Below are 12757 nucleotides of genomic sequence, written 5' to 3' on the forward strand. Positions count from 1 at the left end.
AGTCGTTAAGCATCTGCCTTCAGCTCGGCTCGTGATCCCAGGGTCCTGGGATCGAGCCTCACATCGGGCTCCCTGCTCGGCGGGAAGCCTGCTTCTCCCTCTCCCACTCCCCCTGCTTGTGTTCCCACTCTTTCTGTGTGTCTCTCTTCAAATACATATACATACATACATACATAAATAAATAAATAAGAGGATTGAATACCTGGTGATCAAAATCAAAAACTTCACTACAGGTAGAAATAAAATTGAGATGTGTTCCGGACTAGGCACTTCCTTCCTGCTGAGAGCTGGAAGGAATATTCCCATGTCTCTTTGGGGTTTTTGTTTGTTTGGTTGTTTGGTTTTTGAATTTTTCCCACTCCCAAGTATGAGTCAAGGAATACAACCCACCCTCCTTAACATGGGAGCTGAAAGTTCAGCCCGCCTGGTAAGAACCAAGGACCCAAGGGCCCAAGCACGGTCTCTTCTCCATCTTTCTCTTATGTGCCTGCAGCCGGAAACCCACACTAAGTTAACTAACGTCCCCCAAGTACCTCAATACCTGAGCCACCTGTGATTAGGTGGCTCTTGGTTTTTGAGAATTTATCCCTATCCACGTATCCCCCACTTACTGAGCAAAATACTTTGTCAAAAAGGTCTTTAATTTAATTTTTGAAGATGTTTATTTATTTATTTGAGAGAGAGAACACAGAAGGAGAGTGAGAGGGAGAAGAGACTCCCCGCTGAGCAGAGAGCCCAATGCGGGGCTCGATCCCAGGACCCTGAGATCATGACCTGAGCTGAAGGCAGACACTTAATTGACTAAGCCACCCAGGTGCCCCAAAGGTCTTTAATTTTAAAGCCACATTGCAGCAAGGATACAGTATGAAAAGAAGAATTCACCAAGACTCTAACAATGCATAAGGAAAGAAAACTGTTTACCAAGCTGAGTGGCAAACAAAGCAAAAGAAAGCATATGCATATGCACTATCTCGAGTAATGAAAGGACACAAGCAAGCTGTGTCACATCTCTGTCTCAGGTTTCCTGGTTACAAAAAAGTGAAGATTTAAAAACCCATTTCCATCTATGGATCACAAGCCTGCTGAGGGTTCTGTCAAGTTCTGAGTGTCTCAGGATGAAGATGGTCTGATAATTATACCTTCCAATTATACAATGATATTATCACCCTCCCTCTCTCTGTAGATATATGGCATAAATTGGACTATTTGGATCTTGCGGAAGAATTAAGTGGCACTGCCTGGCTGAACCACTTGATGGTGCCACAAGTTCACTCACCATTCAGCTAAACCATCCAGATAGCCTAGGGAACCTCCTAGCTCAGGAAGTGGAGGCAAGAGACACATGCCTAGGAATCCCAAGTCAAGCTATTTTTTTCCAACAAAGAAATGTAAATTCTGTTCTGGAAAGGGTATTTATTTCCGACAATGGCAGTTAACATGGCCTAGCAGAAGAGGCAAAGGATTCAGAGACAAAATAAGTTTAGAGCGAAGTCTTAAATAAAGTGGAGGACTTTGCCAGGTAAACAAACAAGATAAGAACATTTTGGGTAATGAGAATAGTAGAAGCAAAGGAAAGGAGAGAGAGCATGAGGTTCTCAGGCAACTACAAGCTGTTCAGTATGGTTCAGGTGTCAGAAATGTGTGGAGTAGCGGCCGGAGGAAAGCTAAATGGAACAGAAAACTAAACCCAATCACTCGACAGTAGAGATTCCGAGAGTATCAGCTCTATGCGAACATGATCTTATTCACCACCATATGGCCAATGCTCAGAGCAGCACCTAGCACACAGGAGGGACGGACAGATCTGCCGAGTGACTTAGCAACAGAACTCCTCAGTGTGCACGGCACTGAAGAATTGTACTGGGGCCCCCTTCCACCACTGCAGTCCGGAAAATTAATTACACCAGGAAGTTGACAATGTAATAAGAGTTTAAACCAAAATTTTAGATATTCTGAAGCTTAAGCAAGATCATCTATCTAAACTAAGACAAACTTATAGGTCTAACTACTTGCCAAGAATTTAAAAAGGAGTATTTTAAGTTATGTGTAAAAGTAAAGAAATGTACCTCAAAGTGTCATCTAGGTACATCCTTAAAGAGTTCACCAAAAACACAATAAACAATAATTAAATTGATCCATTCTCCTGCCACTCATGGAAACATTACAGTGAACAGGTTGAGAATATATTCACCCTTCTACAGGAAGTATTTTGGGCAGAACAAATTTTACAAGTTGCTTAAGCTCAAAATTTTGCCATTATAAAGATTTCCGCCTGGAAACAACCTGGGTCTTCTCAGCCACAGGTGCAGACAAGTGCCCTGATCTTCCAATTTAGAATCCCAAAGTGAAAACAATTAGGCCATAAAGCAAAGCTGTTGATGTTTTGTCCTTATTCAGCCTGTTTTTTCATTTTCATTTTATTTATTTTTTAAGATATTTTTTTTTATTTGAGAGAGAGCAAGAGACAAGCAGGGGGAGTGGCAGGCAGAGGGAGAAGCAGGCTCCCCGCTGAGCAGGGAGCCCGATGAGGGGCTTGATCCCAGGACCCTGGGATCATGACCTGAGCCGAAGGCAGATGTCTAACCGACTGAGCCACCCAGATGCCCCTCAACATGTTTTTTAAAAAACAAATCCCTGGAGACAGCGTGGTATCTTTTTTTCCTCCCCCACTGGAGTAGCTTGCTTAGGTAATCTGGTCCTTACAAAACAAGTGAGGGGGCCTGACTCAGAACAGGAAGGCTACCGTAACTTAATGTCATGGAGTACTGGAAAGATGGATGCCCAACACTGCATGGCAGGTATTCAAGAATCAGATCCTGAACCTTGTAACTTCGGGTGGTCGAGCATCTCTCCTGTTGTCACCTGTACTAAACATGCCTTCTTGAATTTAAAAATGACCAGAACAACTCACAACCAGGCTTTGGAAAACGTGGATCCAGCAGACACCAGACTCTAGTCCATTTGCACAGTATGGAATTCTGGGCACGATGTCCGATCTGCCTTTTGTGAGCATCAAGTTCACCAGTGTGACAGGCACACATTCTTAAGGCAGAAGCTGTGGCTCTGAGGAGGCATTTTAGAGAACATTTTCTCCTTATGTCTGTCTATTCATCTTCCATTTCAGGATCTGATATCCTCTGGAGGACCTGTAACTACATACACAGATCCTGGTTTGGGGAGCTGGTGTTACTTTACTTGCAGGCCATCAGATGAGCATTTCCACAAAAGGGCTCTTGCTTATCTCATCACTCTGATGGGGCAGAGAGCCCTGATTACATGGCATTGAGCAAAGGCCCCACAGTAACACTACGTATAAGCCTTAACACCTAAGCCCCAAATAAAGGAGTGAAAACGTTGTATGTTCTGTACAAAGAAAATCCTTGATAATCTCACAAATGACCTATCTCCAAATATGTGGAATTTATATGTTAACATTCACATAACAAAAGGAAAAACTGTGTAATATCACAAAAAAAACCACATTTGCTTAACAACAAACATTACCTGAGCACCTACTAGGACACTGCTGTTAGCGGTGGAATACGGTTGTGAACAGAAGCAAAGTCCCTAATCTTCTAGACCTTATATCTGGGGTGAGGGTAGGGCACAAAGACTACAAACAAGTAGTAAAAAATGATACTACATTGGGAGGTGATGATAAAAAGGAAAAAAGAAAAGTAAGCCTGACTAAGGACAGAGGTGACAGAAGCTGTTCCTGCAGGTGACCAAGAAAGGCCTCTCTGATGTGGTGACATACAGCAAAGATTTCAATGAAGGGAGAGAGCTAGCACAAAAGCTATCTGGGTAAAGATCCTTTTCGACTGAAAGAACAGGAAGTGCGAAGGCCCTGAGGTAGACATGTGCTTGAAGTGTTTGAGGAACTGCAAGGAAGCCAGAGAAATAGCAGGGGATGAGAGATAATGTGGAATGTTTGAAATCAGAACACGGTAGGTCATAAGAACTCATGATTCTACTCTGAAAGAAATTAAAAGCCACAGGAGAATTTTTGAGTAGAGAAGTGAAATGACCTGGATTTAGCTTTAAAGCGATCACTCTGGCTGTTGGGAGCAGACTGTGGGGGCTATAGGCAAGGATGGGAGGAGGGGAGGCTGGGTAGGAAGGTACTGCAAAATGTTCAGAGCACGTGATCATGATGGCTTAAATTAGTGGTAGCAGCGGTGGTCCCAAAAAGTGGTCAGATAGTGGATATGTTTAAAGGATACTGAAGTCGGGGCGCCTGGGTGGCTCAGTCATTAAGCGTCTGCCTTCGGCTCAGGTCATGATCCCAGGGTCCTGGGATCGAGCCCCACATCGGGCTCCCTGCTCTGCGGGAAGCCTGCTTCTCCCTCTCCCACTCCCCCTGCTTGTGTTCCCTCCTCACTGTGTCTCTCTCTGTCAAATAAATAAATAAAATCTTTAAAAAATTAAAAAAAAAAAAAAAAGGATACTGAAGTCAACAAGATTTCCCAATGCACTGAATTTGGGGTATGAGAGAAAGAGGTAGTAGGGTATGAGGTGGGGGAATGTCAGTTTTGAAATTAGGTGGACTTGACCACTTACTAGTTGTCTGACCTTGACCAAAATACTGAGCTTTAGCTTTTTCCTCTGCAATTGGGAGATATAGCATCCTTCTTATTGTACTATTACGAGCATTAAATAAAATAACTGTCGGTTAAAGTGTGTGGGATTTGAACTCTGGTATTTTCTAAGGTTTATAATATTTATATTTTTCAGAATAAATTTAGAAAGAAAAACTTGGCTGAATTTTTATATTTTGTAAAAAGTGGAAGAACACCATATTTACAGAGTGACTCCTGAGGTAACCACCGGGCTATGTTAGTTCTTTCTGGACTTACTCTGACATCTTACAGTTATTACCCCTGAAGTTTTTTAGTTCTTGTGGTGCAACACTGTTGTAAAGGGCCAGGCGAAATAGATGTTATCAATGACAAACATGGAGATTCACATGGCTGGAAGGGATCAGAGTCCAATGATCCCCAACAGGACGAACATTACTATTCTTAAGCCATTTCTCAAAGTTGGTACAGTTGACCAGATATGATTATTTCCTGGGAGAATCATATTGCTTTATAGTTCTACTTAGATTCCATCTGCACTAAGAAAGACACACTCCATTACCTTCTTTTGTTGGCATTGGCAATTAACAAGAAGAATGGATGAAGAATTCCGTTTTCAACCCTGATAGCCACTTCTCAATAGTTAGCTTTCTAGCTCTTTGAAGCCCAAAAGATCTCCACGATTATTCTAAGCTATAAAATATTTAACAAAATATAAAACAGGAATATCTTCTTTTGGTTAAAAAAAAACCTTGAATTTTGTTTTCTCCCTCATCTCAATGTGTCCTCTTTATTTTCTAGATTTATTCTGATTAAAAACTGCATTTAGCTGAATTAACAAAACCATCATCTCTCATCACCCAAGAGGACCAAAGCACTGGAAGGTGGTAACTTAAGAGAAGGGGGCCCAGTGAATGTCCCCATTACAGTAAGTTCACATCTAAATGGAGTATTCTTCTGCAATCTCATGCTAAAAATGAGAAAACCCATTTCATTTTCAGGCCAGCTGAAACCTACAACCACCTTCTCTGGGTTTCGCGGTCTTGACCTATGTCCTCATCTGTCCTCTGGTAAAGAGTCAGATAAACTAAACCCTAAGGGATGGTTTCAGTTAGCAAATGATCTCCTCATTGATAGCATTTCCAGACACTTGGGTTTCCCAGCTCCAAGGAAGAAAACTGTATGGTGCAGAGAAACACCTCCATGTGAAACAGAAAGAACACAGACTTCGGAGTTATTCAAACCCAGGTTACAAATCCAGAGATCGGTAAATTCCCCATACTTTCCCACATTCTTTTTTTTTTTTTTTTTTTAAAGATTTTATTTATTTATTTGACAGAGAGAGACACAGCGAGAGAGGAAACATAAGCAGGGGGAGTGGGAGAGGGAGAAGTAGGCTTCCCGCCGAGCAGGGAGCCCGATGTGGGACTCGATCCCAGGATCCTGGGATCATGACCTGAGCCGAAGGCAGACGCTTAACGACTGAGCCACCCAGGCGCCCACTTTCCCACATTCTTGAACACATCACCCTCCTCCAATTTCTTCATAGCGCTTATCACTGTATACTGTCATCTCATTCGTGTATCTGTTTACTTGTTTATTGTCTCCCCACTAAACATAAGTTTCTACCACATCCATCTGTCTCCGTCTGTCTTTTTGCCACTGTATCCCCAGGTACCAGACTACTAGGTACCCTCTAAATATGTCTGGATTGAAGAAATGTGGTGCATGATACATACCTCTAGTTTTGGACTTAACATCCCTTGTCTTTGTAATGTGTTTAAATATCTGTCTTCTCTTTCTGTGTGTGCCTTGAGGACAAGGATGGTGTCTTATTCACCTTTGTTACCTCCCTGCCTCGCTAAGGACCTGGCAAGCAGCAGGCATTTGTCGTCTGACACACTGGACTGACCTTACACAAGTTACACAACTCCTATCGCTTCTTTGTTTCCTGTCTGTAAAATGGAACTAGGTTGAGGTCTATCTCAAATAAGGTAACAAAATAGTGGAAAACATGGAACGTATTGTACATATTCGATAAATGCAAGTTTCTTTCCTCTCTTCTTCACACTTGCATATCAATTCAGTTTCTGGTGTTCTTACATCTGCCCCATCATTTGTGCCCACTTGCCAGAAGGAGAGACTAGGGCTCAAAGTAATGAAGCGGCTTTCTGTAGGTCAGATGACCACTGACTGGTGATATCAGAACTAAAACCTTGGTTTGCTGACGCCAAGCCCAGCATCCCTTCCTCACTGCCCCTAAGCATACCAGTGACAAATGTGGTCTGCATAAAACCATGGCCTGGATTGAGGAAGCTGTGACTTCTTGCTTTGAAATGACCAGCTAGCCAGGCAGGGCTTCATGAACTCTTTAGCATCAAAAACCTCTTCATAAGGCAGGTTTGTGAGGAATCATCACAGGATGCTAAACCTAGGGAAAACTAAACTGATATGGAGGCAGGATATCTGCCTGATCTTAAAGTGCCTCCCCACAGATTGCTTAGTCATGCAAAGGGGGAAAGACAGTAACTATACAGCAGAGAAACTGGGTAACACCTTGAATGAAGCAACCAAATCAACATCAGCCATGAAGGGCAGATGGATATCGTGTGTCTCTGGATATGATGCCCTGAGAAAGATATAAAACCACGTGTGCCATTTTGGCCAGGAGAGCATAATGTGAATTTAACCATGAGGAAGCATCAGAAAAACCCCAGATAAGCAGTGTTCAATCAAAAAGAGCAGGATGTGTACTCTGCTCTTTAAAAATGTCAGTGTCATAAAAACAATGAAAGGCTGTGGATATATTCCAGATTAGAGGAAACTAAAGGGACGGGACAACTCTAGAGTACCTGATCCTAGAATGAATTATTTACTGGAGAATAAAAAATGCCATAAGGAATATTATGGAGTCAAAAACAGAAATACAGACAGTAAATTAGATAAAAATATTATATCAATGTTAACTCTGAAGTTGATAACTATGTTGTGGCTACATAAGAGAATATCCTTAACCTTTGGCAGTGCACACGGAAGTATTTAGAGGTAAAGAACCATGATGTGTGCAACTTACCTTTCAATAATAAAGCAAATGAAGTAAGCTGCATAACATTAAGTGAATCTGGGTAAAAGGGACTAGAATGTTCTTTGTATTATTCTTATTCTTACAGCTTTTCTATAGATTTGAAGTTATTTCCAAATAAAAAGTTTTTAAAAAACCAGGCGGCTTGTGAAGGTTTCACAGAATAAGAGTTCAAGAGGTGTAATTTCAAGAAGATGGCTTAGTCTTAGCTATTTCTTATACTTTTTCAGCATTCATGGCTAGTTGGTCCGGGGCATACTGAAGGAGCTGGTACTGGGGCCCACCACCTAGCCAGTCGGATCACTTATGATTTTGCCCTTTGAAAGAGTTAAGCATAATTCTGACCGGGCTTTAATTATAGGGCAGTAATGAGAACAGACAGTCCTCACCAACATACCAACACAAGATAAGGCTCACTAAAGAATGAACTTCTTACCCTCAATTCAAACATAATGGACAGAATTTATCAGATCCAAAATTCACCTTTTTTTTTCATTAGCTGTCTCAACTGTTCATTTGCATTTCCACAAAATGCTTATTTCATGGCAAATCTGAATTCATGAAGGAAATTTTAAATGCTCTCACAAAATTATAGGAAAGAAGTTGAGGGAAAGATGGAAAGATAAAACAACCTAAATTCAAAAAACACTCTCTTTTTCTCCCCAAAGAGCAATCTGATATACATTCACATGAAGGGAGACCTAAAAAGATAGCTTTCCTTCCAAGGATTAGAAGAAACTGAAATGTGGCAACACAGCATTAGCCTGGAAGCCCTCTAGATACAGAGGTTGAAAATTCAAGACCAGAGGCCTATGGGAGCAAGAGAAGAAGCTCAAAGGGCCTTTACAATGAATGTCTGTGTACCATTAAGTGTGGCCATGCATAACCAGAGTCTTCCCTGATACCAAGCAAAAGGCAGGTCCCTAGTGTGCCCCAAATTACATGTGTCACTAGCAACACAGAGACAAACAAGATTAAAAAAAAAATCCAGATCTCAAGAATATATTGAAGTGGGGGGAAGCAGGGGAGCCAGAGAGTATCAGACCAAGGTATATAACCAGAAAGAGGAGAGCAGAAGGAAAGGCACATCACGTGGCTGAGATTCGGTTTCCCAGGGCAGGTAAAGTGTGGCCTGAGCCTTGAAAGACAGATAGGGGTCATAGGCTCAGGCATGAATGGGGTGGGGAGATGGGGAGTGGGGAGCAGAGGGGAAAGGCATGCCAGCCTAGCAGCCAGTCTGCGAGGGCAGAGCATGTCCTGGCCACCACAGGTCCACTCTGGCCTGACGCAGGGAGGGACGATGGGGTGGCTAGAGAGGCGATGGCCTTGTGGAGTCGGAATTCAATCCTAAACACCGCAGGCAGCCACTGGAGGACTATGAAGGAAAGCAACATTACCTGACTTGGATTTTAGCAAGATCACCCAGGAAACAGTATGGGGGATAGAGTGGAAAAGAAAATTGCCAATAAATAACTCCTGGCCCAAAAAAACGGGCAGACATAAACCACCACCAAAGAAAAACCAATAATTTTTAACTCTGAGCTTTATTTAGACCAGCTGTTTCTGTCCCTTTGATCAGAACTAGTATGACATTCTATTCTACTTCAGCATTCTGATGTGTTCACACAGAAATGATAGCCGTACTTTCCTTCACAAACATGTGAGCTTTTATTTTTTTTTTTGCCAAATTCACGCTACATTTAAACCTTGAATGAATTCACTTGAAGGAAGACAATGATCAATGAAATTACATAATTGAGAATTCATTATTGGGGAAAAACAAGTTTATCAAAGTTAAACATTTCAAAAAACAAATTGCTAATATGTTTTTGTCATAGTTTCTAGTCACGCCAGGCTAATAGGCAGAGAATATGGAGAAAAGATCTTTGAGGGAAACAAGCTGTGGGAATGAGAGAGGAGACGGTCTTGTCTGTTCAGAGAATTTCAGAAATCGCTCGTCTGTGCTCACAGAGTGTAATACTCCCTTTTGTCATTCAAGCACTTGCAGCTTCTGGCCATGCTGCCTGAAGGTCACCCACTGATGGATCTGTGAGATTCCTGCTTAATCTCAGTAGGTGTTTAAAAATTTTGAAATTAATAACTTGATTACAACAGAAATGGCACGACACTGTGTGGCACGTGATACCTTACATCCCGTCAATGCTTTACTGGCTCCTTGTCACCAAAATACACCATGTTCTACACAGCAGATTTCAGCTACTAGCATTAAAATGACAGGGTCAAGGAGAGAAGGGGGAGTACGGTAGTTCAGTGTAAAATTCAGGATTCTCGAAAACCCTGTCTTCCTGCCCAGTGTACCCTATGTATTAATGGGAAGCTGCAAATCAGAATAACGTCAAAGGGCTACGACATCTAAGGACGACATGGGCGAGACCTCAGGAGGGGGCTTCGAGGAGGCAGACTCTAAGATGGCCCTGGAAGATGAGGAAACATTGAGCCTACCCTTCCCTTACCTACCACTCTCTCTCACTGTGGGTGACTTAGCTATAGTCTCCACTCATAGGATGTAAGGGGTTAGAAGCTAGATCCAGACAACGCTTCGGGCCATCTCGACCGTCCAAAGATACAAGGGAGGAAACGGAGCTGAGTCCGTAACTGCCTGAGCGCAGACGGCACCAATGTGTTCAGCGCTGTCCTAAAGGCCTCACGTTAGGAGCCCAGCGATTAACAACAAAGGCTTTGGTGCCAAACGGCCTCAGATTTGAGTCCTGGTTCAACATGGACAAGTGGCTTAAACTCTCTAACTCTGATTTCCATAAATTTACAGAAGATGATAATCACACCACCTTATGAGGTCATTACAAGATAAAACGAAATAATGGATATGTATAAAGTACTTAGCACTGTGCCTGGAACGTAACCCTTCAAATATTAGCTATTACAATGACTGATCATCTGGGGCTTCAGGGTGCAAAATTTGAAATACTAGGCTCGCAATAATGAGAGCCATGATGAACAACAGGGTGTGTGAAGAAGTGGGGGCAGGTCATGGGTGGTAGTAGGAAAGGGGTACGCATTGCAACTTCCCCTAAGACATCGTTAAAAATGTGCCTAAGTAGGGAAACGCTGTGAGCCATTATTTCTTTGTGTTGAATAAGAGCTGCTTTGAGACAGATACTCATAAAAATCCCTACATTTGCTTCCTCTCATATTTCGTATTATATTTTCACAGCATTGTGTCTGTTAGCTACATAAAAAAAGCAAAGGTCTCTACAAAAATTAAGTCAAAATGGATCAAAGGCCTAAATGTAAAAGCTAAAACTATAAAACTCTTGAAAGAAAACAGGGGGAGAGCTTCATGACATTAGATTTGGCAATGATTTCTTGCATAGGACACCAAAAGCACAGGCAACAAAAGGAAAAATAGATAAACTGACTACATCGAAATTAAAAACTTTGGTGCATCAAAGGGCACAATCCATAGAATGAAAAGGCAACCCACAGAGTAGAAGAAAATATTTGCAAATCATATATCTGATAAAGGGTTAATATCCAGAATATATAAAGAACTCCCACAATTCAACAATAAAGAGCTAACAACCCAATTAAAAAAGGGTGAAAGTGGGGTGCCTGGGTGGCTCAGTCGTTAAGCGTCTGCCTTCGGCTCAGGTCATGGTCCCGGGGTCCTGGGATCAAGCCCCGCATCGGGTTCCCTGCTCCATGGGAAACCTGCTTCTCCCTCTCCCACTCCCCCTGCTTGTGTTCCCTCTCTTGCTGTGTCTCTGTCAAATAAATAAATAAAATCTTTAAAAAAAATTTTAAAAAAATAAAATAAAAAATAAAAAAGGGTGAAAGTTTTGAACAGATGTTTCTCCAAAGAAGATATAAAATGGCCAGTAAGCAGCTGAAAAGGTGCTGAAAAGGTGTTTAGCATCACGAATCATGAGGGAGATGCAAATCAAAACCCCAATGACAGACCACTTCCTACCCATTAGGACAGCTATTATTTAAAAATAAAAAACAAAATAAAGTATTGGTAAGGATATGAAAAAGTTGGAACCCTGGTATGTTGTTGTGGGACTACAAAATAGGTAAGCTATCACGGAAAAAAGTAAGGCAGTTCAAAGAAAAAAAAAAAATACAGACATACATATATATAAATAAAACTGCCACCTGACCCAGCAACTCCACTTCTGGGTACCTATCCAAAAGAACTGAAAGCAGGGTCTCAAAAAGATAGGTGTATACCTCATGTTCACAGCGGCACTACTCACCTAATTTCACCGAACAGCAGATGAATGAATAAACACAACGCAGTGTATATATACCATGGAATTCTCTTCAGCCTTCAAGCGGAAGGGAAGTGTGACACAAGTACAGCCTAGGTGGACCTTGAGGATGTCACACGAAGTGCAAAATGCCACATGCAAAAGGACCCAGACTGTAGGATTCCACCCACAGGAGGTCCCTTGAGTAGTCAGGTTCAGAGAGACAGAAAGTAGAATGGAGGGTGTCCAGGGCTGGGACAGGGGGAAGTGAGGAGTTACTGCTTAACAGACTCAGTGTTTCAGTTTTGGAAGATGGGAAAGTTCTGGAGAGGGATGGTGCTGATGGTGGCACAACAATGTGAATGTACTTAATGCCACTGAACGGAATACTTAAAAGTGATTTAAATGGTGTTTTCTGTTATGTATTTTTACCACAATTAAAAAAAAAAAAGACACGAAAACTCACTACCACACCTAAGCCATCCTGGTGCATGCAGTCCTCCGTGCTCTGGGAAGAGCGGGCTTTATGCACTCTCTGCCTGCCCTTGTGGTTCTGACACTGTGGCTTTGGGAACAGATCACAGCATACCTTACATATCTGGCAGCTAAGAGATACTGATAGTCCCAATTTTCTCAAAATAAAACTGTAAGAAATAAAACCGTGCACTTAGTCCTACTTTAAGTATCCCTACTTCAGAATTCTAGGGGATAATTTTTTAAAATCTAGACTTAAGTGCATAAAAGAGAAAGAAATCACGTCTTTAATGGTGTGCTAACGTCACACTCACTTCCTTAGGAATGTGATTTTCGTTCGTTGCCAAGACGGCAACAGTTGCTGTGGAAACCACACAAAAACAGGGATACGCAAT

General features: G+C 42.0%; 1 protein-coding gene across 2 annotated transcripts in view; it reads right to left on the reverse strand.

The window, feature by feature from the left end:
* The window catches only part of HSD17B12 (hydroxysteroid 17-beta dehydrogenase 12), a 156225-nt gene that overhangs the window by 2394 nt on the left and 141074 nt on the right, over positions 1 to 12757 (reverse strand). The gene's annotated exons all lie outside the window — the stretch shown is intronic.

This window comes from Halichoerus grypus, chromosome 11 (genome assembly GCF_964656455.1).
Source record: "Halichoerus grypus chromosome 11, mHalGry1.hap1.1, whole genome shotgun sequence".
In the NCBI taxonomy this organism is placed as follows: domain Eukaryota; kingdom Metazoa; phylum Chordata; class Mammalia; order Carnivora; family Phocidae; genus Halichoerus; species Halichoerus grypus.